This window comes from Pelobates fuscus, chromosome 3 (genome assembly GCF_036172605.1).
Source record: "Pelobates fuscus isolate aPelFus1 chromosome 3, aPelFus1.pri, whole genome shotgun sequence".
NCBI lineage: Eukaryota > Metazoa > Chordata > Amphibia > Anura > Pelobatidae > Pelobates > Pelobates fuscus.
The window spans coordinates 358958310-358982189 of record NC_086319.1 but is presented as its reverse complement, the minus strand read 5'-3'; the positions used below and the strand labels follow the sequence as shown (position 1 = coordinate 358982189).

The 23880-nt window shown below is 38.8% G+C and overlaps 19 non-coding genes across 19 annotated transcripts; all 19 read left to right on the top strand.

The window, feature by feature from the left end:
- Nucleotides 1-1331: 1331 nt before the first annotated feature.
- TRNAS-AGA (transfer RNA serine (anticodon AGA)) lies at nucleotides 1332-1414 on the top strand. Its single transcript has one exon. It is a non-coding gene; the product is annotated as a tRNA-Ser (tRNA).
- Nucleotides 1415-2237: 823 nt separating this feature from the next.
- TRNAS-AGA (transfer RNA serine (anticodon AGA)) lies at nucleotides 2238-2319 on the top strand. Its single transcript has one exon. It is a non-coding gene; the product is annotated as a tRNA-Ser (tRNA).
- Nucleotides 2320-2849: 530 nt separating this feature from the next.
- On the top strand, nucleotides 2850-2931 carry TRNAS-AGA (transfer RNA serine (anticodon AGA)). Its single transcript has one exon. It is a non-coding gene; the product is annotated as a tRNA-Ser (tRNA).
- A 1579-nt stretch (nucleotides 2932-4510) lies between these two features.
- On the top strand, nucleotides 4511-4592 carry TRNAS-AGA (transfer RNA serine (anticodon AGA)). The gene has a single exon. It is a non-coding gene; the product is annotated as a tRNA-Ser (tRNA).
- Nucleotides 4593-5340: 748 nt separating this feature from the next.
- On the top strand, nucleotides 5341-5422 carry TRNAS-AGA (transfer RNA serine (anticodon AGA)). The gene has a single exon. It is a non-coding gene; the product is annotated as a tRNA-Ser (tRNA).
- Nucleotides 5423-6390: 968 nt separating this feature from the next.
- Nucleotides 6391-6472, top strand: TRNAS-AGA (transfer RNA serine (anticodon AGA)). Its single transcript has one exon. It is a non-coding gene; the product is annotated as a tRNA-Ser (tRNA).
- Nucleotides 6473-7002: 530 nt separating this feature from the next.
- On the top strand, nucleotides 7003-7084 carry TRNAS-CGA (transfer RNA serine (anticodon CGA)). Its single transcript has one exon. It is a non-coding gene; the product is annotated as a tRNA-Ser (tRNA).
- A 968-nt stretch (nucleotides 7085-8052) lies between these two features.
- On the top strand, nucleotides 8053-8134 carry TRNAS-AGA (transfer RNA serine (anticodon AGA)). Its single transcript has one exon. It is a non-coding gene; the product is annotated as a tRNA-Ser (tRNA).
- A 748-nt stretch (nucleotides 8135-8882) lies between these two features.
- TRNAS-AGA (transfer RNA serine (anticodon AGA)) lies at nucleotides 8883-8964 on the top strand. Its single transcript has one exon. It is a non-coding gene; the product is annotated as a tRNA-Ser (tRNA).
- Nucleotides 8965-9932: 968 nt separating this feature from the next.
- TRNAS-AGA (transfer RNA serine (anticodon AGA)) lies at nucleotides 9933-10014 on the top strand. Its single transcript has one exon. It is a non-coding gene; the product is annotated as a tRNA-Ser (tRNA).
- A 530-nt stretch (nucleotides 10015-10544) lies between these two features.
- Nucleotides 10545-10626, top strand: TRNAS-AGA (transfer RNA serine (anticodon AGA)). The gene has a single exon. It is a non-coding gene; the product is annotated as a tRNA-Ser (tRNA).
- A 748-nt stretch (nucleotides 10627-11374) lies between these two features.
- TRNAS-AGA (transfer RNA serine (anticodon AGA)) lies at nucleotides 11375-11456 on the top strand. Its single transcript has one exon. It is a non-coding gene; the product is annotated as a tRNA-Ser (tRNA).
- Nucleotides 11457-12709: 1253 nt separating this feature from the next.
- On the top strand, nucleotides 12710-12791 carry TRNAS-AGA (transfer RNA serine (anticodon AGA)). Its single transcript has one exon. It is a non-coding gene; the product is annotated as a tRNA-Ser (tRNA).
- Nucleotides 12792-17873: 5082 nt separating this feature from the next.
- On the top strand, nucleotides 17874-17955 carry TRNAS-AGA (transfer RNA serine (anticodon AGA)). Its single transcript has one exon. It is a non-coding gene; the product is annotated as a tRNA-Ser (tRNA).
- Nucleotides 17956-18921: 966 nt separating this feature from the next.
- TRNAS-CGA (transfer RNA serine (anticodon CGA)) lies at nucleotides 18922-19003 on the top strand. The gene has a single exon. It is a non-coding gene; the product is annotated as a tRNA-Ser (tRNA).
- A 966-nt stretch (nucleotides 19004-19969) lies between these two features.
- TRNAS-CGA (transfer RNA serine (anticodon CGA)) lies at nucleotides 19970-20051 on the top strand. The gene has a single exon. It is a non-coding gene; the product is annotated as a tRNA-Ser (tRNA).
- A 746-nt stretch (nucleotides 20052-20797) lies between these two features.
- TRNAS-AGA (transfer RNA serine (anticodon AGA)) lies at nucleotides 20798-20879 on the top strand. Its single transcript has one exon. It is a non-coding gene; the product is annotated as a tRNA-Ser (tRNA).
- A 746-nt stretch (nucleotides 20880-21625) lies between these two features.
- TRNAS-CGA (transfer RNA serine (anticodon CGA)) lies at nucleotides 21626-21707 on the top strand. Its single transcript has one exon. It is a non-coding gene; the product is annotated as a tRNA-Ser (tRNA).
- Nucleotides 21708-22453: 746 nt separating this feature from the next.
- Nucleotides 22454-22535, top strand: TRNAS-AGA (transfer RNA serine (anticodon AGA)). The gene has a single exon. It is a non-coding gene; the product is annotated as a tRNA-Ser (tRNA).
- Nucleotides 22536-23880: the final 1345 nt, after the last annotated feature.

The following is a 23880-nucleotide window of genomic DNA, read 5'->3' as shown; positions in this document are numbered from 1 at the left end:
TAGAGTTGGATAGGTTAGTGTGGGTTAGGTCACCAGCAAATGAGAAGCTTGGCTCTAGGCTGCTTGAGATCTTAACTTTTTTTGAAAGTGCCTCAACATTTTTTTCACAAAATCTTTTGGGAAAGTGCCTTAAAATTTTTTTCACAAAAAGTTCAGGATAAAGCACCCACAGATTCCTTGCATCATTTCTACTAAATTGGGTTGTGTTCCTCAATGAGCATGCATTTACTTCAGAAAAAAAAGACACTGCTGGAAAAAAGTGACGTTACCAGGGCTGCAGCAGAGCTGTGATGGCCGAGTGGTTAAGGCGTTGGACTCGAAATCCAATGGGGTCTTAAAAAAGTGCCTTCAACATTTTTTCACAAATAGTTCAGGATAAAGCACCCACAGATTCCTTGCATCATTTCTACTAAATTGGGTTGTGTTCCTCAATGAGCATGCATTTACTTCAGAAAAAAAAGACACTGCTGGAAAAAAGTGATGTTACCAAGGCTGCTGAAGATCTTTGATGGCCGAGTGGTTAAGGCGTTGTACTTGAAATCCAATGGGGTCTCCCCGCCCAGGTTCAAATCCTGTTCACAGCGAGGGAGATTTCTGTTTTTAAAGTTAAAAATGTGATTATGTTCATGCTTGATGAAATTGCACATTAAGAATCTGCGGAAAGTGATGTTAGTATCTATTTCCAGACAATTCCTAAAAACGTGCACGCTGAAATAAATGACTTCTTACATCTACGTTTCTAGTTATAAAACGGGCATAAACATTATGATGTGGAGTGTAAGATTAGACTGATACTTATTGCCCTTTTCATTCACTTCATTATTGCATTCTAGAGTTGGATAGGTTAGTGTGGGTTAGGTCAGCAGCAAATGAGAAGCTTGGCTCTTGGCTGCTTGAGACCTTCAATTTTTGGGAAAGTGACTCAACATTTTTTTCACAAAAACTTTTGGGAAAGTGCCTTAAACATTTTTTTCACAAAAAGTTCAGGATAAAGCACCCACAGATTCCTTGCATCATTTCTACTAAATTGGGTTGTGTTCCTCAATGAGCATGCATTTACTTCAGAAAAAAAGACACTGCTGGAAAAAAGTGACGTTACCAGGGCTGCAGAAGAGCTGTGATGGCCGAGTGGTTAAGGCGTTGGACTCGAAATCCAATGGGGTCTTAAAAAAGTGCCTTAAAATTTTTTTCACAAAAAGTTCAGGATAAAGCACCCACAGATTCCTTGCATCATTTCTACTAAATTGGGTTGTGTTCCTCAATGAGCATGCATTTACTTCAGAAAAAAAGACACTGCTGGAAAAAAGTGACGTTACCAGGGCTGCAGAAGAGCTGTGATGGCCGAGTGGTTAAGGCGTTGGACTAGAAATCCAATGGGGGTCTCCCTGCACAGGTTCAAATCCTGTTCACAGCGAGGGAGCTTTATGTTTTTAAAGTTAGAAATGTGATTATGTTCATGCTTGATGAAATTGCACATTAAGAATCTGCGGGAAGTGATGTTAGTATATATTTCGAGACAATTCCTAAAAACGTGCACGCTGAAATAAATGACTTTTTACATCTACGTTGCTAGTTATAAAGCGGGCATAAACATTATGATGTGGAGTGTAAGATTAGACTGATACTTATTGCCCTTTTCATTCACTTCATTATTGCATTCTAGAGTTGGATAGGTTAGTGTGGGTTAGGTCAGCAGCAAATGAGAAGCTTGGCTCTTGGCTGCTTGCGACCTTCATTTTTTTTTGAAAGTGACTCAACATTTTTTTCACAAAAACTTTTGGGAAAGTGCCTTAACCCCTTAAGGACCAAACTTTTGGAATAAAAGGGAATCATGACGTGTCACACATGTCATGTGTCCTTAAGGGGTTAAACATGTTTTTCACAAAAAGTTCAGGATAAAGCACCCACAGATTCCTTGCATCATTTCTACTAAATTGGGTTGTGTTCCTCAATGAGCATGCATTTACTTCAGAAAAAAAGACACTGCTGGAAAAAAGTGACGTTACCAGGGCTGCAGAAAAGCTGTGATGGCCGAGTGGTTAAGGCGTTGGACTCGAAATCCAATGGGGTCTTAAAAAAGTGCCTTAAACATTTTTTCACAAAAAGTTCAGGATAAAGCACCCACAGATTCCTTGCATCATTTCTACTAAATTGGGTTGTATTCCTCAATGAGCATGCATTTACTTCAGAAAAAAGACACTGCTGGAAAAAAGTGACGTTACCAATGCAGCAGAAGAGCTGTGATGGCCGAGTGGTTAAGGTGTTGGACTAGAAATCCAATGGGGTCTCCCCGCACAGGTTCAAATCCTGTTCACAGCGAGGGAGATTTCTGTTTTTAAAGTTAGAAATGTGATTATGTTCATGCTTGATGAAATTGCACATTAAGAATCTGCAGAAAGTGATGTTAGTATCTATTTCGAGACAATTCCTAAAAAAGTGCACGCTGAAATAAATGACTTTTTACATCTACGTTTCTAGTTATAAAGCGGGCATAAACATTCTGATGTGGAGTGCAAGATTAGACTGATACTTATTGACCTTTTCATTTACTTCATTATTGCATTTTAGAGTTGTATAGGTTAGTGTGGGTTAGGTCAGCAGCAAATGAGAAGCTTGGCTCTTGGCTGCTTGAGACCTTCACTTTTTGGGAAAGTGCCTCAACATTTTTTTCACAAAAACTTTTGGGAAAGTGCCTAAAACATTTTTTCACAAAAAGTTCAGGATAAAGCACCCACAGATTCCTTGCATCATTTCTACTAAATTGGGTTGTGTTCCTCAATGAGCATGCATTTACTTCAGAAAAAAAAGATACTGCTGGAAAAAAGTGACGTTACCAAGGCTGCATAAGAGCTGTGATGGCTGAGTGGTTAAGGCGTTGGACTAGAAATCCAATGGGGTCTCCCCGCACAGGTTCAAATCCTGTTCACAGCGAGGGAGATTTCTGTTTTTAAAGTTAGAAATGTGATTATGTTCATGCTTGATGAAATTGCACATTAAGAATCTGCGGAAAGTGATGTTAGTATCTATTTCGAGACAATTCCTAAAAACGTGCACGCTGAAATAAATGACTTCTTACATCTACGTTTCTAGTTATAAAACGGGCATAAACATTATGATGTGGAGTGTAAGATTAGACTGATACTTATTGCCCTTTTCATTCACTTCATTATTGCATTCTAGAGTTGGATAGGTTAGTGTGGGTTAGGTCAGCAGCAAATGAGAAGCTTGGCTCTTGGCTGCTTGAGACCTTCAATTTTTGGGAAAGTGACTCAACATTTTTTTAACAAAAACTTTTGGGAAAGTGCCTAAAACATTTTTTCACAAAAAGTTCAGGATAAAGCACCCACAGATTCCTTGCATCATTTCTACTAAATTGGGTTGTGTTCCTCAATGAGCATGCATTTACTTCAGAAAAAAAGACACTGCTGGAAAAAAGTGACGTTACCAGGGCTGCAGAAGAGCTGTAATGGCCGAGTGGTTAAGGCGTTGGACTCGAAATCCAATGGGGTCTTAAAAAAGTGCCTTAAACATTTTTTCACAAAAAGTTCAGGATAAAGCACCCACAGATTCCTTGCATCATTTCTACTAAATTGGGTTGTGTTCCTCAATGAGCATGCATTTACTTCAGAAAAAAAAAGACACTGCTGGAAAAAAGTGATGTTACCAAGACTGCAGAAGAGCTGTGATGGCTGAGTGGTTAAGGCGTTGGACTAGAAATCCAATGGGGTCTCCCCGCACAGGTTCATATCCTGTTCACAGCGAGGGAGTTTTCTGTTTTTAAAGTTAAAAATGTGATTATGTTCATGCTTGATGAAATTGCACATTAAGAATCTGCGGAAAGTGATGTTAGTATCTATTTCGAGACAATTCCTAAAAAAGTGCACGCTGAAATAAATGACTTCTTACATCTACGTTTCTAGTTATAAAGCGGGCATAAACATTATGATGTGGAGTGTAAGATTAGACTGAAACTTATTGCCCTTTTAATTCACTTCATTATTGCATTCTAGAGTTGGATAGGTTAGTGTGGGTTAGGTCAGCAGCAAATGAGAAGCTTGGCTCTTGGCTGCTTGAGACCTTCAATTTTTGGGAAAGTGACTCAACATTTTTTTCACAAAAACTTTTGGGAAAGTGCCTTAAACATGTTTTTCACAAAAAGTTCAGGATAAAGCACCCACAGATTCCTTGCATCATTTCTACTAAATTGGGTTGTGTTCCTCAATGAGCATGCATTTACTTCAGAAAAAAATACACTGCTTGAAAAAAGTGACGTTACCAGGGCTGCAGAAGAGCTGTAATGGCCGAGTGGTTAAGGCGTTGGACTCGAAATCCAATGGGGTCTTAAAAAAGTGCCTTAAACATTTTTTCACAAAAAGTTCAGGATAAAGCACCCACAGATTCCTTGCATCATTTCTACTAAATTGGGTTGTGTTCCTCAATGAGCATGCATTTACTTCAGAAAAAAAAAGACACTGCTGGAAAAAAGTGATGTTACCAAGACTGCAGAAGAGCTGTGATGGCTGAGTGGTTAAGGCGTTGGACTAGAAATCCAATGGGGTCTCCCCGCACAGGTTCAAATCCTGTTCACAGCGAGGGAGTTTTCTGTTTTTAAAGTTAAAAATGTGATTATGTTCATGCTTGATGAAATTGCACATTAAGAATCTGCGGAAAGTGATGTTAGTATCTATTTCGAGACAATTCCTAAAAACGTGCACGCAGAAATAAATGACTTCTTACATCTACGTTTCTAGTTATAAAGCGGGCATAAACATTATGATGTGGAGTGTAAGATTAGACTGATACTTATTGCCCTTTTAATTCACTTCATTATTGCATTCTAGAGTTGGATAGGTTAGTGTGGGTTAGGTCAGCAGCAAATGAGAAGCTTGGCTCTTGGCTGCTTGAGACCTTCAATTTTTGGGAAAGTGACTCAACATTTTTTTCACAAAAACTTTTGGGAAAGTGCCTTAAACATGTTTTTCACAAAAAGTTCAGGATAAAGCACCCACAGATTCCTTGCATCATTTCTACTAAATTGGGTTGTGTTCCTCAATGAGCATGCATTTACTTCAGAAAAAAATACACTGCTGGAAAAAAGTGACGTTACCAGGGCTGCAGAAGAGCTGTGATGGCCGAGTGGTTAAGGCGTTGGACTCGAAATCCAATGGGGTCTTAAAAAAGTGCCTTAAACATTTTTTCACAAAAAGTTCAGGATAAAGCACCCACAGATTCCTTGCATCATTTCTACTAAATTGGGTTGTGTTCCTCAATGAGCATGCATTTACTTCAGAAAAAAAAGACACTGCTGGAAAAAAGTGACGTTACCAATGCTGCAGAAGAGCTGTGATGGCCGAGTGGTTAAGGCGTTGGACTAGAAATCTAATGGGGTCTCCCCGCACAGGTTCAAATCCTGTTCACAGCGAGGGAGTTTTCTGTTTTTAAAGTTAAAAATGTGATTATGTTCATGCTTGATGAAATTGCACATTAAGAATCTGCGGAAAGTGATGTTAGTATCTATTTCGAGACAATTCCTAAAAACGTGCACGCAGAAATAAATGACTTCTTACATCTACGTTTCTAGTTATAAAGCGGGCATAAACATTATGATGTGGAGTGTAAGATTAGACTGATACTTATTGCCCTTTTAATTCACTTCATTATTGCATTCTAGAGTTGGATAGGTTAGTGTGGGTTAGGTCAGCAGCAAATGAGAAGCTTGGCTCTTGGCTGCTTGAGACCTTCAATTTTTGGGAAAGTGACTCAACATTTTTTTCACAAAAACTTTTGGGAAAGTGCCTTAAACATTTTTTTTCACAAAAAGTTCAGGATAAAGCACCCACAGATTCCTTGCATCATTTCTACTAAATTGGGTTGTGTTCCTCAATGAGCATGCATTTACTTCAGAAAAAAAGACACTGCTGGAAAAAAGTGACGTTACCAGGGCTGCAGAAGAGCTGTGATGGCCGAGTGGTTAAGGCGTTGGACTCGAAATCCAATGGGGTCTTAAAAAAGTGCCTTAAACATTTTTTCACAAAAAGTTCAGGATAAAGCACCCACAGATTCCTTGCATCATTTCTACTAAATTGGGTTGTGTTCCTCAATGAGCATGCATTTACTTCAGAAAAAAAAGACACTGCTGGAAAAAAGTGACGTTACCAGGGCTGCAGCAGAGCTGTGATGGCCGAGTGGTTAAGGGGTTGGACTCGAAATCCAATGGGGTCTTAAAAAAGTGCCTTAAACATTTTTTCACAAAAAGTTCAGGATAAAGCACCCACAGATTCCTTGCATCATTTCTACTAAATTGGGTTGTGTTCCTCAATGAGCATGCATTTACTTCAGAAAAAAAAAGACACTGCTGGAAAAATGTGATGTTACCAAGACTGCAGAAGAGCTGTGATGGCCGAGTGGTTAAGGCGTTGGACTAGAAATCCAATGGGGTCTCCCCGCACAGGTTCAAATCCTGTTCACAGCGAGGGAGTTTTCTGTTTTTAAAGTTAAAAATGTGATTATGTTCATGCTTGATGAAATTGCACATTAAGAATCTGCGGAAAGTGATGTTAGTATCTATTTCGAGACAATTCCTAAAAACGTGCACGCTGAAATAAATGACTTTTTACATCTACGTTTCTAGTTATAAAGCGGGCATAAACATTATGATGTGGAGTGTAAGATTAGACTGATACTTATTGCCCTTTTCATTCACTTCATTATTGCATTCTAGAGTTGGATAGGTTAGTGTGGGTTAGGTCAGCAGCAAATGAGAAGCTTGGCTCTTGGCTGCTTGAGACCTTCAATTTTTGGGAAAGTGACTCAACATTTTTTTCACAAAAACTTTTGGGAAAGTGCCTTAAACATGTTTTTCACAAAAAGTTCAGGATAAAGTACCCACAGATTCCTTGCATCATTTCTTCTAAATTGGGTTGTGTTCCTCAATGAGCATGCATTTACTTCAGAAAAAAAGACACTGCTGGAAAAAAGTGACGTTACCAGGGCTGCAGAAGAGCTGTGATGGCCGAGTGGTTAAGGCGTTGGACTCGAAATCCAATGGGGTCTCCCCGCACAGGTTCAAATCCTGTTCACAGCAAGGGAGTTTTCTGTTTTTAAAGTTAGAAATGTAATTATGTTCATGCTTGATGAAATTGCACATTAACAATCTGCGGAAAGTGATGTTAGTATCTATTTCGAGACAATTCCTAAAAACGTGCACGCAGAAATAAATGACTTCTTACATCTATGTTTCTAGTTATAAAGCGGGCATAAACATTATGATGTGGAGTGTAAGATTAGACTGATACTTATTGCCCTTTTAATTCACTTCATTATTGCATTCTAGAGTTGGATAGGTTAGTGTGGGTTAGGTCAGCAGCAAATGAGAAGCTTGGCTCTTGGCTGCTTGAGACCTTCAATTTTTGGGAAAGTGACTCAACATTTTTTTCACAAAAACTTTTGGGAAAGTGCCTTAAACATTTTTTTTCACAAAAAGTTCAGGATAAAGCACCCACAGATTCCTTGCATCATTTCTACTAAATTGGGTTGTGTTCCTCAATGAGCATGCATTTACTTCAGAAAAAAAGACACTGCTGGAAAAAAGTGACGTTACCAGGGCTGCAGAAGAGCTGTGATGGCCGAGTGGTTAAGGCGTTGGACTCGAAATCCAATGGGGTCTTAAAAAAGTGCCTTAAACATTTTTTCACAAAAAGTTCAGGATAAAGCACCCACAGATTCCTTGCATCATTTCTACTAAATTGGGTTGTGTTCCTCAATGAGCATGCATTTACTTCAGAAAAAAAAGACACTGCTGGAAAAAAGTGACGTTACCAGGGCTGCAGCAGAGCTGTGATGGCCGAGTGGTTAAGGGGTTGGACTCGAAATCCAATGGGGTCTTAAAAAAGTGCCTTAAACATTTTTTCACAAAAAGTTCAGGATAAAGCACCCACAGATTCCTTGCATCATTTCTACTAAATTGGGTTGTGTTCCTCAATGAGCATGCATTTACTTCAGAAAAAAAAAGACACTGCTGGAAAAATGTGATGTTACCAAGACTGCAGAAGAGCTGTGATGGCCGAGTGGTTAAGGCGTTGGACTAGAAATCCAATGGGGTCTCCCCGCACAGGTTCAAATCCTGTTCACAGCGAGGGAGTTTTCTGTTTTTAAAGTTAAAAATGTGATTATGTTCATGCTTGATGAAATTGCACATTAAGAATCTGCGGAAAGTGATGTTAGTATCTATTTCGAGACAATTCCTAAAAACGTGCACGCTGAAATAAATGACTTTTTACATCTACGTTTCTAGTTATAAAGCGGGCATAAACATTATGATGTGGAGTGTAAGATTAGACTGATACTTATTGCCCTTTTCATTCACTTCATTATTGCATTCTAGAGTTGGATAGGTTAGTGTGGGTTAGGTCAGCAGCAAATGAGAAGCTTTGCTCTTGTCTGCTTGAGACCTTCAATTTTTGGGAAAGTGACTCAACATTTTTTTCACAAAAACTTTTGGGAAAGTGCCTTAAACATGTTTTTCACAAAAAGTTCAGGATAAAGCACCCACAGATTCCTTGCATCATTTCTACTAAATTGGGTTGTGTTCCTCAATGAGCATGCATTTACTTCAGAAAAAAAGACACTGCTGGAAAAAAGTGACGTTACCAGGGCTGCAGAAGAGCTGTGATGGCCGAGTGGTTAAGGCGTTGGACTCGAAATCCAATGGGGTCTTAAAAAAGTGCCTTAAACATTTTTTCACAAAAAGTTCAGGATAAAGCACCCACAGATTCCTTGCATCATTTCTACTAAATTGGGTTGTGTTCCTCAATGAGCATGCATTTACTTCAGAAAAAAAAGACACTGCTGGAAAAAAGTGACGTTACCAATGCTGCAGAAGAGCTGTGATGGCCGAGTGGTTAAGGCGTTGGACTAGAAATCCAATGGGGTCTCCCCGCACAGGTTCAAATCCTGTTCACAGCGAGGGAGTTTTCTGTTTTTAAAGTTAAAAATGTGATTATGTTCATGCTTGATGAAATTGCACATTAAGAATCTGCGGAAAGTGATGTTAGTATCTATTTCGAGACAATTCCTAAAAACGTGCACGCAGAAATAAATGACTTCTTACATCTACGTTTCTAGTTATAAAGCGGGCATAAACATTATGATGTGGAGTGTAAGATTAGACTGATACTTATTGCCCTTTTAATTCACTTCATTATTGCATTCTAGAGTTGGATAGGTTAGTGTGGGTTAGGTCAGCAGCAAATGAGAAGCTTGGCTCTTGGCTGCTTGAGACCTTCAATTTTTGGGAAAGTGACTCAACATTTTTTTCACAAAAACTTTTGGGAAAGTGCCTTAAACATTTTTTTTCACAAAAAGTTCAGGATAAAGCACCCACAGATTCCTTGCATCATTTCTACTAAATTGGGTTGTGTTACTCAATGAGCATGCATTTACTTCAGAAAAAAAGACACTGCTGGAAAAAAGTGACGTTACCAGGGCTGCAGAAGAGCTGTGATGGCCGAGTGGTTAAGGCGTTGGACTCGAAATCCAATGGGGTCTTAAAAAAGTGCCTTAAACATTTTTTCACAAAAAGTTCAGGATAAAGCACCCACAGATTCCTTGCATCATTTCTACTAAATTGGGTTGTGTTCCTCAATGAGCATGCATTTACTTCAGAAAAAAAAGACACTGCTGGAAAAAAGTGACGTTACCAGGGCTGCAGCAGAGCTGTGATGGCCGAGTGGTTAAGGGGTTGGACTCGAAATCCAATGGGGTCTTAAAAAAGTGCCTTAAACATTTTTTCACAAAAAGTTCAGGATAAAGCACCCACAGATTCCTTGCATCATTTCTACTAAATTGGGTTGTGTTCCTCAATGAGCATGCATTTACTTCAGAAAAAAAAAGACACTGCTGGAAAAAAGTGACGTTACCAGGGCTGCAGAAGAGCTGTGATGGCCGAGTGGTTAAGGCGTTGGACTAGAAATCCAATGGGGTCTCCCCGCACAGGTTCAAATCCTGTTCACAGCGAGGGAGTTTTCTGTTTTTAAAGTTAAAAATGTGATTATGTTCATGCTTGATGAAATTGCACATTAAGAATCTGCGGAAAGTGATGTTAGTATCTATTTCGAGACAATTCCTAAAAACGTGCACGCTGAAATAAATGACTTTTTACATCTACGTTTCTAGTTATAAAGCGGGCATAAACATTATGATGTGGAGTGTAAGATTAGACTGATACTTATTGCCCTTTTCATTCACTTCATTATTGCATTCTAGAGTTGGATAGGTTAGTGTGGGTTAGGTCAGCAGCAAATGAGAAGCTTTGCTCTTGTCTGCTTGAGACCTTCAATTTTTGGGAAAGTGACTCAACATTTTTTTCACAAAAACTTTTGGGAAAGTGCCTTAAACATGTTTTTCACAAAAAGTTCAGGATAAAGCACCCACAGATTCCTTGCATCATTTCTACTAAATTGGGTTGTGTTCCTCAATGAGCATGCATTTACTTCAGAAAAAAAGACACTGCTGGAAAAAAGTGACGTTACCAGGGATGCAGAAGAGCTGTGATGGCCGAGTGGTTAAGGTGTTGGACTAGAAATCCAATGGGGTCTCCCCGCACAGGTTCAAATCCTGTTCACAGCGAGGGAGCTTTATGTTTTTAAAGTTAGAAATGTGATTATGTTCATGCTTGATGAAATTGCACATTAAGAATCTGCGGAAAGTGATGTTAGTATCTATTTCGAGACAATTCCTAAAAACGTGCACGCTGAAATAAATGACTTTTTACATCTACGTTTCTAGTTATAAAGCGGGCATAAACATTATGATGTGGAGTGTAAGATTAGACTGATACTTATTGCCCTTTTAATTCACTTCATTATTGCATTCTAGAGTTGGATAGGTTAGTGTGGGTTAGGTCAGCAGCAAATGAGAAGCTTGGCTCTTGGCTGCTTGAGACCTTCAATTTTTGGGAAAGTGACTCAACATTTTTTTCACAAAAACTTTTGGGAAAGTGCCTTAAACATGTTTTTCACAAAAAGTTCAGGATAAAGCACCCACAGATTCCTTGCATCATTTCTACTAAATTGGGTTGTGTTCCTCAATGAGCATGCATTTACTTCAGAAAAAAAGACACTGCTGGAAAAAAGTGACGTTACCAGGGCTGCAGAAGAGCTGTAATGGCCGAGTGGTTAAGGCGTTGGACTCGAAATCCAATGGGGTCTTAAAAAAGTGTCTTAAACATTTTTTCACAAAAAGTTCAGGATAAAGCACCCACAGATTCCTTGCATCATTTCTACTAAATTGGGTTGTGTTCCTCAATGAGCATGCATTTACTTCAGAAAAAAAAGACACTGCTGGAAAAAAGTGATGTTACCAAGACTGCAGAAGAGCTGTGATGGCCGAGTGGTTAAGGCGTTGGACTAGAAATCCAATGGGGTCTCCCCGCACAGGTTCAAATCCTGTTCACAGCGAGGGAGTTTTCTGTTTTTAAAGTTAAAAATGTGATTATGTTCATGCTTGATGAAATTGCACATTAAAAATCTGCGGAAAGTGATGTTAGTATCTATTTCGAGACAATTCCTAAAAACGTGCACGCTGAAATAAATTACTTCTTACATCTACGTTTCTAGTTATAAAGCGGGCATAAACATTATGATGTGGAGTGTAAGATTAGACTGATACTTATTGCCCTTTTAATTCACTTCATTATTGCATTCTAGAGTTGGATAGGTAAGTGTGGGTTAGGTCAGCAGCAAATGAGAAGCTTGGCTGCTTGAGACCTTCAATTTTTGGGAAAGTGACTCAACATTTTTTTCACAAAAACTTTTGGGAAAGTGCCTTAAACATGTTTTTCACAAAAAGTTCAGGATAAAGCACCCACAGATTCCTTGCATCATTTCTACTAAATTGGGTTGTGTTCCTCAATGAGCATGCATTTACTTCAGAAAAAAATACACTGCTGGAAAAAAGTGACGTTACCAGGGCTGCAGAAGAGCTGTGATGGCCGAGTGGTTAAGGCGTTGGACTCGAAATCCAATGGGGTCTTAAAAAAGTGCCTTAACCCCTTAAGGACCAAACTTCTGGAATAAAAGGGAATCATGACGTGTCACACACGTCATGTGTCCTTAAGGGGTTAAACATTTTTTCACAAAAAGTTCAGGATAAAGCACCCACAGATTCCTTGCATCATTTCTACTAAATTGGGTTGTGTTCCTCAATGAGCATGCATTTACTTCAGAAAAAAAAGACACTGCTGGAAAAAAGTGACGTTACCAGGGCTGCAGCAGAGCTGTGATGGCCGAGTGGTTAAGGCGTTGGACTCGAAATCCAATGGGGTCTTAAAAAAGTGCCTTAAACATTTTTTCACAAAAAGTTCAGGATAAAGCACCCACAGATTCCTTGCATCATTTCTACTAAATTGGGTTGTGTTCCTCAATGAGCATGCATTTACTTCAGAAAAAAAGACACTGCTGGAAAAAAGTGACGTTACCAGGGCTGCAGAAGAGCTGTAATGGCCGAGTGGTTAAGGCGTTGGACTCGAAATCCAATGGGGTCTTAAAAAAGTGCCTTAAACATTTTTTCACAAAAAGTTCAGGATAAAGCACCCACAGATTCCTTGCATCATTTCTACTAAATTGGGTTGTGTTCCTCAATGAGCATGCATTTACTTCAGAAAAAAAAAGACACTGCTGGAAAAAAGTGATGTTACCAAGACTGCAGAAGAGCTGTGATGGCCGAGTGGTTAAGGCGTTGGACTAGAAATCCAATGGGGTCTCCCCGCACAGGTTCAAATCCTGTTCACAGCGAGGGAGTTTTCTGTTTTTAAAGTTAAAAATGTGATTATGTTCATGCTTGATGAAATTGCACATTAAGAATCTGCGGAAAGTGATGTTAGTATCTATTTCGAGACAATTCCTAAAAACGTGCACGCTGAAATAAATGACTTCTTACATCTACGTTTCTAGTTATAAAGCGGGCATAAACATTATGATGTGGAGTGTAAGATTAGACTGATACTTATTGCCCTTTTAATTCACTTCATTATTGCATTCTAGAGTTGGATAGGTTAGTGTGGGTTAGGTCAGCAGCAAATGAGAAGCTTGGCTCTTGGCTGCTTGAGACCTTCAATTTTTGGGAAAGTGACTCAACATTTTTTTCACAAAAACTTTTGGGAAAGTGCCTTAAACATGTTTTTCACAAAAAGTTCAGGATAAAGCACCCACAGATTCCTTGCATCATTTCTACTAAATTGGGTTGTGTTCCTCAATGAGCATGCATTTACTTCAGAAAAAAAGACACTGCTGGAAAAAAGTGACGTTACCAGGGCTGCAGAAGAGCTGTAATGGCCGAGTGGTTAAGGCGTTGGACTCGAAATCCAATGGGGTCTTAAAAAAGTGCCTTAACCCCTTAAGGACAGAGCTTCAGAAGCTTGACTTACGCTTAATGACACAAGCAATTTTTGCATTTTCTTGCTGTTTGCGTTCAACTGCAATTTGCATCTCTCTCATTTATTGCACCGACACATATTATATACTGTTTTTTAAAGGACAGAAAGGGCTTTAATTTGATATAACATATAAATATATAAATGCTTACTTATTATAAAAAAATACAGAAAAATGCAAAAAAAATGAAAAATATTGTTTTTTTTACAGTTTTTGCAATCATAATGTGTGCATAATTAGTGCAGGTTAAGGAAAGTAATTAAAAATAAATTCATTTATTTGTTCTGATTTACAGAATATATAATGTGTCTGGGATTTTAAGTTTTTTTTGGTAGTTACAGGTCACAAAGCACAAGGAGTAAAATAAAATTTTAATATGGAGCGATTTTAGAATTTGGTATGTTTGTCTTGTAAGCCTAATAGCCATAAAATAAAACAAAATTGCCACACAAAAGTATATATTTATATAAAGTAGACATCACAGGCTATTTACCTAAGGTTGTTTTGACACTTTCTACGTAGCCATTTTACCGCCAACCTCTGCTAAATATTGGAGTAAAATTCTGTTTTTGGGGGGTTTTCGCACACAAACGTATAACAAAGAACTTCTCATGTGTATTTTGTAAAGTTGTTGTGTGCTATTCCTGTACAAAGTTTTATTATGTGTTCAGTTACTTCTGCTGAGTACAACGGTACCCCCATTGTATGTCTTTGGCACTATTTTGTGAAGCTACAGTGCCATATAGGAGACCTGTCCTTTTCAGTATTCACAGTAGAATTTTGAGAGACGGATATAATGAGCCTATGCTTCCATTTGGGGTATTATAACAGTTTGACTGTTCAAAAACCCCCACAAAGGCCTACCATTTGTAAAAGTAGACACTCCAGGGTATCTCATAAGGTGCATATTGTGCCTTAACATGCCCCCATTTTTTTACCATTACATGCCAAAGTATGTGGTAAAAAATAATTGTGTGCATTTTTTACATACGGATTGCATTTTTGCTGGGCATTTTGTATATTTCATATGTGCCACTAAGTTCAAACCCCCCAAATTATGCTCAGCTAAGTCTTCTGAGTAAAAGGACACCCCCATTGTATGTCTATGGCACTATTTCGTGAAGCTACAGTGCCATACAGGAGACCTGTCCTTTTCAGTATTCACAGTAGAATTTTGAGAGACGGATTTAATGAGCCTATGCTTCCATTTGGGGTATTATAACAGTTTGACTGTTCAAAAACCCCCACAAAGGCCTACCATTTGTAAAAGTAGACACTCCAGGGTATCTCATAAGGTGCATATTGTGCCTTAACATGCCCCCATTTTTTTACCATTACATGCCAAAGTATGTGGTAAAAAATAATTTTGTGCATTTTTTACATACGGATTGCATTTTTGCTGGGCATTTTGTATATTTCATATGTGCCACTAAGTTCAAACCCCCCAAATTATGCTCAGCTAAGTCTTCTGAGTAAAAGGACACCCCCATTGTATGTCTATGGCACTATTTCGTGAAGCTACAGTGCCATACAGGAGACCTGTCCTTTTCAGTATTCACAGTTGAATTTTGAGAGACGGATTTAATGAGCCTATGCTTCCATTTGGGGTATTATAACAGTTTGACTGTTCAAAAAAAAAACCACAAAGGCCTACCATTTGTAAAAGTAGACACTCCAGGGTATATCATAAGGTGCATATTGTGCCTTAGCATGCCCCCATTTATTCACCAATATATGCCAAAGTATGTGGTAAAAAATAATTTTGTGCATTTTTTGACATACGGATTGCATTTTTGCTGGGCATTTTGTATATTTCATATGTGCCACTAAGTTCAAAACCTTCAAATTATGCTCAGCTAAGTCTTCTGAGTAAAAAGACATCCCCAATGAATGTCTTTGGCACTATTTTGTGAAGCTACAGTGGCATATTGGAGACCAAGCCATATCAGTTTTTACAGAACTTTGAATTTTGACGCTGGACCTATGTGCAATTTCCAAGCATCTTCATAAGTTTTAAATTCAAACTACCCCACAAAGGCCTACCATTTCTTAAAGTAGACACCCCAGGGTATTTCAAAAGGCATATTTTGAACCTTAGCGTGGGATAATTTTTCCGCTAGCTTGTACCAGGTGTAGTGGTAATAAGCGTTTTTTCTGCCTTTTTGACACACAAAGTGAGTTTGCACAGTATATTTTGCAAACCTTATGTGTACCACCACTCTATAATACTTTATATGTTGCTCAGCTATGTCGGCTGAGTACAAAAATACCCCCGTATGTACCTTTGCCAGGTATATGTGGACATCGGAGGGGCACATTTGGGACACAGCCATTCCATTTTTTTTCAAACTTTACATTTTTACGCTGTGCCCATGTCCCATTTTAGAGTATTTTACCAGGCTATATAATCCAAATACTCCATAAAGCCATACCATTTCTTAAAGAAGACATCCCAGGGTATTTCAAAAGGCATATTTTGAAAATTAGTGTGGGATAATTTTTCCGCTAGCTTGTACCAGGTGTAGTGGTAATAAGCGTTTTTTCTGCCTTTTTGACACACAAAGTGAGTTTGCACAGTATATTTTGCAAACATTTTGTGTACCACCACTCTATAATACTTTATATGTTGCTCAGCTATGTCGGCTGAGTACAAAAATACCCCCGTATGTACCTTTGCCAGGTATATGTGGACATCGGAGGGGCACATTTGGGACACAGCCATTCCATTTTTTTCAAACTTTACATTTTTACGCTGTGCCCATGTCCCATTTTAGAGTATTTTACCAGGCTATATAATCCAAATACCCCATAAAGCCATACCATTTCTTAAAGAAGACATCCCAGGGTATTTCAAAAGGCATATTTTGAACCTTAGCGTGGGATCATTTTTCCGCTAGCTTGTACCAGGTGTAGTGGTAATGAGCGTTATTAAATGTATTTTTTTACTTTTTAAAACTTTTTTTACTTTTTAAAACTATTTTTTAAACTTTTGTTTTGCTTATTCATTTTTTTAAAGTTTCCTAAACTTTCGTAAAACTTTTTTTTACAGATTTAACATTTTTCTAAGCTTTTTCTTTTACCGTTAACCCCTAACTAGCAGTAAGCAGCACTAACAGTAAATTCCCCATTTTCCCATAACTCCCACCCACCCCAGCTAGCAAAATATTTAATTATACAATATTTAAATTAGTTAATTAAATTAATTTAACCCCTGAGGGTTAAAAAATAAATAAAAGTTAATCGTCAGGGGTTAAAAAAAAATTAGATCACAGTATAATACTGTGATCTGCATTTTGATCACTGTAGGCAGTGATAGACTGGCAGGCAAGGGGTTAATTTTTATTTGGACTGGGTAAAGGGTTTTTTTTTTTTTACTTAAACGTTATTAAAACTTTTTTTTTTACTTAATTTTTTAACTTTTTAAAGCTTATTTTAAAACTTTTTTTAACGTTAACCCCTAGTTAGCCTAACACTAAATCCCCCAATTCCCCACTAACTTCCACCCTCCCCAGCTAGCTAAATTTATAATTTTAAAATATTTAAATTAATTAATAAAATAAATTTAACCCCTGAGGGTTAAAAAAAAAAAGAATTAACCCTCAGGGGTTAAAAAAAAAATCAGATCATATTAAAATGTAATCCCTGCCAATTGATCACTGTAGTCAGTGATCAATTGGCAGGGAAGGGGTTAATTTTTTATTAATATGGGTAAAGGGGGGGTGGGATTTTAATTTAACTTTTTTTTTTAACACCAGGGGGCAGGATCACTGCAGATCCGGCTCCCTGCACTTCACACTGAACCCTGAAGTGCAGGGAGGCGGAGGTGAGTATAGAGAGCACATGTGCCCGCTCTGGCATGCTGTCAGAGCGGGCACATGTACTCTGACAGCCCGATCCGGTGCTCCCGGTCTGCCTCTAATGCAGAGGCAGACCGGAGCACCATTAACCCCGCGATCGCCGCGATTGCGGCGATCTGGGGTTAATTTTACCGCGTGACGGACGAGGTCCGTCACCCGTCGTTAAGGCCATCCCCAGGATGACGGACCTCGTCCGTCACCCGTCGTGAAGGGGTTAAACATTTTTTCACAAAAAGTTCAGGATAAAGCACCCACAGATTCCTTGCATCATTTCTACTAAATTGGGTTGTGTTCCTCAATGAGCATGCATTTACTTCAGAAAAAAAGACACTGCTGGAAAAAAGTGACGTTACCAGGGCTGCAGAAGAGCTGTAATGGCCGAGTGGTTAAGGCGTTGGACTCGAAATCCAATGGGGTCTTAAAAAAGTGCCTTAAACATTTTTTCACAAAAAGTTCAGGATAAAGCACCCACAGATTCCTTGCATCATTTCTACTAAATTGGGTTGTGTTCCTCAATGAGCATGCATTTACTTCAGAAAAAAAAGACACTGCTGGAAAAAAGTGATGTTACCAAGACTGCAGAAGAGCTGTGATGGCCGAGTGGTTAAGGCGTTGGACTAGAAATCCAATGGGGTCTCCCCGCACAGGTTCAAATCCTGTTCACAGCGAGGGAGTTTTCTGTTTTTAAAGTTAAAAATGTGATTATGTTCATGCTTGATGAAATTGCACATTAAGAATCTGCGGAAAGTGATGTTAGTATCTATTTCGAGACAATTCCTAAAAACGTCCACGCTGAAATAAATTACTTCTTACATCTACGTTTCTAGTTATAAAGCGGGCATAAACATTATGATGTGGAGTGTAAGATTAGACTGATACTTATTGCCCTTTTAATTCACTTCATTATTGCATTCTAGAGTTGGATAGGTAAGTGTGGGTTAGGTCAGCAGCAAATGAGAAGCTTGGCTCTTGGCTGCTTGAGACCTTCAATTTTTGGGAAAGTGACTCAACATTTTTTTCACAAAAACTTTTGGGAAAGTGCCTTAAACATGTTTTTCACAAAAAGTTCAGGATAAAGCACCCACAGATTCCTTGCATCATTTCTACTAAATTGGGTTGTGTTCCTCAATGAGCATGCATTTACTTCAGAAAAAAATACACTGCTGGAAAAAAGTGACGTTACCAGGGCTGCAGAAGAGCTGTGATGGCCGAGTGGTTAAGGCGTTGGACTCGAAATCCAATGGGGTCTTAAAAAAGTGCCTTAAACATTTTTTCACAAAAAGTTCAGGATAAAGCACCCACAGATTCCTTGCATCATTTCTACTAAATTGGGTTGTGTTCCTCAATGAGCATGCATTTACTTCAGAAAAAAAAGACACTGCTGGAAAAAAGTGACGTTACCAGGGCTGCAGCAGAGCTGTGATGGCCGAGTGGTTAAGGCGTTGGACTCGAAATCCAATGGGGTCTTAAAAAAGTGCCTTAAACATTTTTTCACAAAAAGTTCAGGATAAAGCACCCACAGATTCCTTGCATCATTTCTACTAAATTGGGTTGTGTTCCTTAATGAGCATGCATTTACTTCAGAAAAAAAAGACACTGCTGGAAAAAAGTGATGTTACCAAGGTTGCAGAAGAGCTGTGATGGCCGAGTGGTTAAGGCGTTGGACTCGAAATCCAGTGGGGTCTCCCCGCACAGGTTCAAATCCTGTTCACAGCGAGGGAGTTTTCTGTTTTTAAAGTTAAAAATGTGATTATGTTCATGCTTGATGAAATTGCACATTAAGAATCTGCGGAAAGTGATATTAGTATCTATTTCGAGACAATTTCTAAAAACGTGCACGCTGAAATAAATTACTTCTTACATCTACGTTTCTAGTTATAAAGCAGGCATAAACATTATGATGTGGAGTGTAAGATTAGACTGATACTTATTGCCCTTTTAATTCACTTCATTATCGCATTCTAGAGTTGGATAGTTTAGTGTGGGTTAGGTCAGCAGCAAATGAGAAGCTTGGCTCTTGGCTGCTTGAGACCTTCAATTTTTGGGAAAGTGACTCAACATTTTTTTCACAAAAACTTTTGGGAAAGTGCCTTAAACATGTTTTTCACAAAAAGTTCAGGATAAAGCACCCACAGATTCCTTGCATCATTTCTACTAAATTGGGTTGTGTTCCTCAATGAGCATGCATTTACTTCAGAAAAAAATACACTGCTGGAAAAAAGTGACGTTACCACGGCTGCAGAAGAGCTGTGATGGCCGAGTGGTTAAGGCGTTGGACTCGAAATCCAATGGGGTCTTAAAAAAGTGCCTTAAACATTTTTTCACAAAAAGTTCAGGATAAAGCACCCACAGATTCCTTGCATCATTTCTACTAAATTGGGTTGTGTTCCTCAATGAGCATGCATTTACTTCAGAAAAAAAAGACACTGCTGGAAAAAAGTGACGTTACCAGGGCTGCAGCAGAGCTGTGATGGCCGAGTGGTTAAGGCGTTGGACTCGAAATCCAATGGGGTCTTAAAAAAGTGCCTTAAACATTTTTTCACAAAAAGTTCAGGATAAAGCACCCACAGATTCCTTGCATCATTTCTACTAAATTGGGTTGTGTTCCTCAATGAGCATGCATTTACTTCAGAAAAAAAAGACACTGCTGGAAAAAAGTGATGTTACCAAGGTTGCAGAAGAGCTGTGATGGCCGAGTGGTTAAGGCGTTGGACTCGAAATCCAATGGGGTCTCCCCGCACAGGTTCAAATCCTGTTCACAGCGAGGGAGATTTCTGTTTTTAAAGTTAGAAATGTGATTATGTTCATGCTTGATGAAATTGCACATTAAGAATCTGCGGAAAGTGATGTTAGTATCTATTTCGAGACAATTCCTAAAAACGTGCACGCTGAAATAAATTACTTCTTACATCTACGTTTCTAGTTATAAAGCGGGCATAAACATTATGATGTGGAGTGTAAGATTAGACTGATACTTATTGCCCTTTTCATTCACTTCATTATTGCATTCTAGAGTTGGATAGGTTAGTGTGGGTTAGGTCAGCAGCAAATGAGAAGCTTGGCTCTTGGCTGCTTGAGACCTTCAATTTTTGGGAAAGTGACTCAACATTTTTTTCACAAAAACTTTTGGGAAAGTGCCTTAAACATGTTTTTCACAAAAAGTTCAGGATAAAGCACCCACAGATTCCTTGCATCATTTCTACTAAATTGGGTTGTGTTCCTCAATGAGCATGCATTTACTTCAGAAAAAAAGACACTGCTGGAAAAAAGTGACGTTACCAGGGCTGCAGCAGAGCTGTGATGGCCGAGTGGTTAAGGCGTTGGACTCGAAATCCAATGGGGTCTTAAAAAAGTGCCTTAAACATTTTTTCACAAAAAGTTCAGGATAAAGCACCCACAGATTCCTTGCATCATTTCTACTAAATTGGGTTGTGTTCCTCAATGAGCATGCATTTACTTCAGAAAAAAGACACTGCTGGAAAAAAGTGACGTTACCAAGGTTGCAGAAGAGCTGTGATGGCCGAGTGGTTAAGGCGTTGGACTAGAAATCCAATGGGGTCTCCCTGCACAGGTTCAAATCCTGTTCACAGCGAGGGAGTTTTCTGTTTTTAAAGTTAAAAATGTGATTATGTTCATGCTTGATGAAATTGCACATTAAGAATCTGCGGAAAGTGATGTTAGTATCTATTTCGAGACAATTCCTAAAAACGTGCACGCTGAAAAAAATGACTTCTTACATCTACGTTTCTAGTTATAAAGCGGGCAAAAATATTATGATGTGGAGCGTAAGATTAGACTGATATTTATTGCCCTTTTCATTCACTTCATTATTGCATTCTAGAGTTGGATAGGTTAGTGTGGGTTAGGTCAGCAGCAAATGAGAAGCTTGGCTCTTGGCTGCTTGAGACCTTCACTTTTTGGGAAAGTGCCTCAACATTTTTTTCACAAAAACTTTTGGGAAAGTGCCTTAAACATGTTTTTCACAAAAAGTTCAGGATAAAGCACCCACATATTCCTTGCATCATTTCTACTAAATTGGGTTGTGTTCCTCAATGAGCATGCATTTACTTCAGAAAAAAAGACACTGCTGGAAAAAAGTGATGTTACCAGGGCTGCAGAAGAGCTGTGATGGCCGAGTGGTTAAGGCGTTGGACTCGAAATCCAATGGGGTCTTAAAAAAGTGCCTTAAACATTTTTTCACAAAAAGTTCAGGATAAAGCACCCACAGATTCCTTGCATCATTTCTACTAAATTGGGTTGTGTTCCTCAATGAGCATGCATTTACTTCAGAAAAAAGACACTGCTGGAAAAAAGTGACGTTACCAAGGATGCAGAAGAGCTGTGATGGCCGAGTGGTTAAGGCGTTGGACTCGAAATCCAATGGGGTCTCCCCGCACAGGTTCAAATCCTGTTCACAGCGAGGGAGATTTCTGTTTTTAAAGTTAGAAATGTGATTATGTTCATGCTTGATGAAATTGCACATTAAGAATCTGCGGAAAGTGATGTTAGTATCTATTTCGAGACAATTCCTAAAAACGTGCACGCTGAAATAAATTACTTCTTACATCTACGTTTCTAGTTATAAAGCGGGCATAAACATTATGATGTGGAGTGTAAGATTAGACTGATACTTATTGCCCTTTTCATTCACTTCATTATTGCATTCTAGAGTTGGATAGGTTAGTGTGGGTTAGGTCAGCAGCAAATGAGAAGCTTGGCTCTTGGCTGCTTGAGACCTTCAATTTTTGGGAAAGTGACTCAACATTTTTTTCACAAAAACTTTTGGGAAAGTGCCTTAAACATGTTTTTCACAAAAAGTTCAGGATAAAGCACCCACAGATTCCTTGCATCATTTCTACTAAATTGGGTTGTGTTCCTCAATGAGCATGCATTTACTTCAGAAAAAAAGACACTGCTGGAAAAAAGTGACGTTACCAGGGCTGCAGCAGAGCTGTGATGGCCGAGTGGTTAAGGCGTTGGACTCGAAATCCAATGGGGTCTTAAAAAAGTGCCTTAAACATTTTTTCACAAAAAGTTCAGGATAAAGCACCCACAGATTCCTTGCATAATTTCTACTAAATTGGGTTGTGTTCCTCAATGAGCATGCATTTACTTCAGAAAAAAGACACTGCTGGAAAAAAGTGACGTTACCAAGGTTGCAGAAGAGCTGTGATGGCCGAGTGGTTAAGGCGTTGGACTAGAAATCCAATGGGGTCTCCCTGCACAGGTTCAAATCCTGTTCACAGCGAGGGAGTTTTCTGTTTTTAAAGTTAAAAATGTGATTATGTTCATGCTTGATGAAATTGCACATTAAGAATCTGCGGAAAGTGATGTTAGTATCTATTTCGAGACAATTCCTAAAAACGTGCACGCTGAAATAAATTACTTCTTACATCTACGTTTCTAGTTATAAAGCGGGCAAAAACATTATGATGTGGAGCGTAAGATTAGACTGATATTTATTGCCCTTTTCATTCACTTCATTATTGCATTCTAGAGTTGGATAGGTTAGTGTGGGTTAGGTCAGCAGCAAATGAGAAGCTTGGCTCTTGGCTGCTTGAGACCTTCAATTTTTGGGAAAGTGACTCAACATTTTTTTCACAAAAACTTTTGGGAAAGTGCCTTAAACATGTTTTTCACAAAAAGTTCAGGATAAAGCACCCACATATTCCTTGCATCATTTCTACTAAATTGGGTTGTGTTCCTCAATGAGCATGCATTTACTTCAGAAAAAAAGACACTGCTGGAAAAAAGTGACGTTACCAGGGCTGCAGAAGAGCTGTGATGGCCGAGTGGTTAAGGCGTTGGACTCAAAATCCAATGGGGTCTTAAAAAAGTGCCTTAAACATTTTTTCACAAAAAGTTCAGGATAAAGCACCCACAGATTCCTTGCATGATTTCTACTAAATTGGGTTGTGTTCCTCAATGAGCATGCATTTACTTCAGAAAAAAAAGACACTGCTGGAAAAAAGTGATGTTACCAAGACTGCAGAAGAGCTGTGATGGCCGAGTCGTTAAGGCGTTGGACTAGAAATCCAATGGGGTCTCCCCGCACAGGTTCAAATCCTGTTCACAGCGAGGGAGTTTTCTGTTTTTAAAGTTAAAAATGTGATTATGTTCATGCTTGATGAAATTGCACATTAAGAATCTGCAGAAAGTGATGTTAGTATCTATTTCGAGACAATTCCTAAAAAAGTGCACGCTGAAATAAATGACTTTTTACATCTACGTTTCTAGTTATAAAGCGGGCATAAACATTCTGATGTGGAGTGCAAGATTAGACTGATACTTATTGACCTTTTCATTTACTTCATTATTGCATTTTAGAGTTGTATAGGTTAGTGTGGGTTAGGTCAGCAGCAAATGAGAAGCTTGGCTCTTGGCTGCTTGAGACCTTCACTTTTTGGGAAAGTGCCTCAACATTTTTTTCACAAAAACTTTTGGGAAAGTGCCTAAAACATTTTTTCACAAAAAGTTCAGGATAAAGCACCCACAGATTCCTTGCATCATTTCTACTAAATTGGGTTGTGTTCCTCAATGAGCATGCATTTACTTCAGAAAAAAAGACACTGCTGGAAAAAAGAGACGTTACC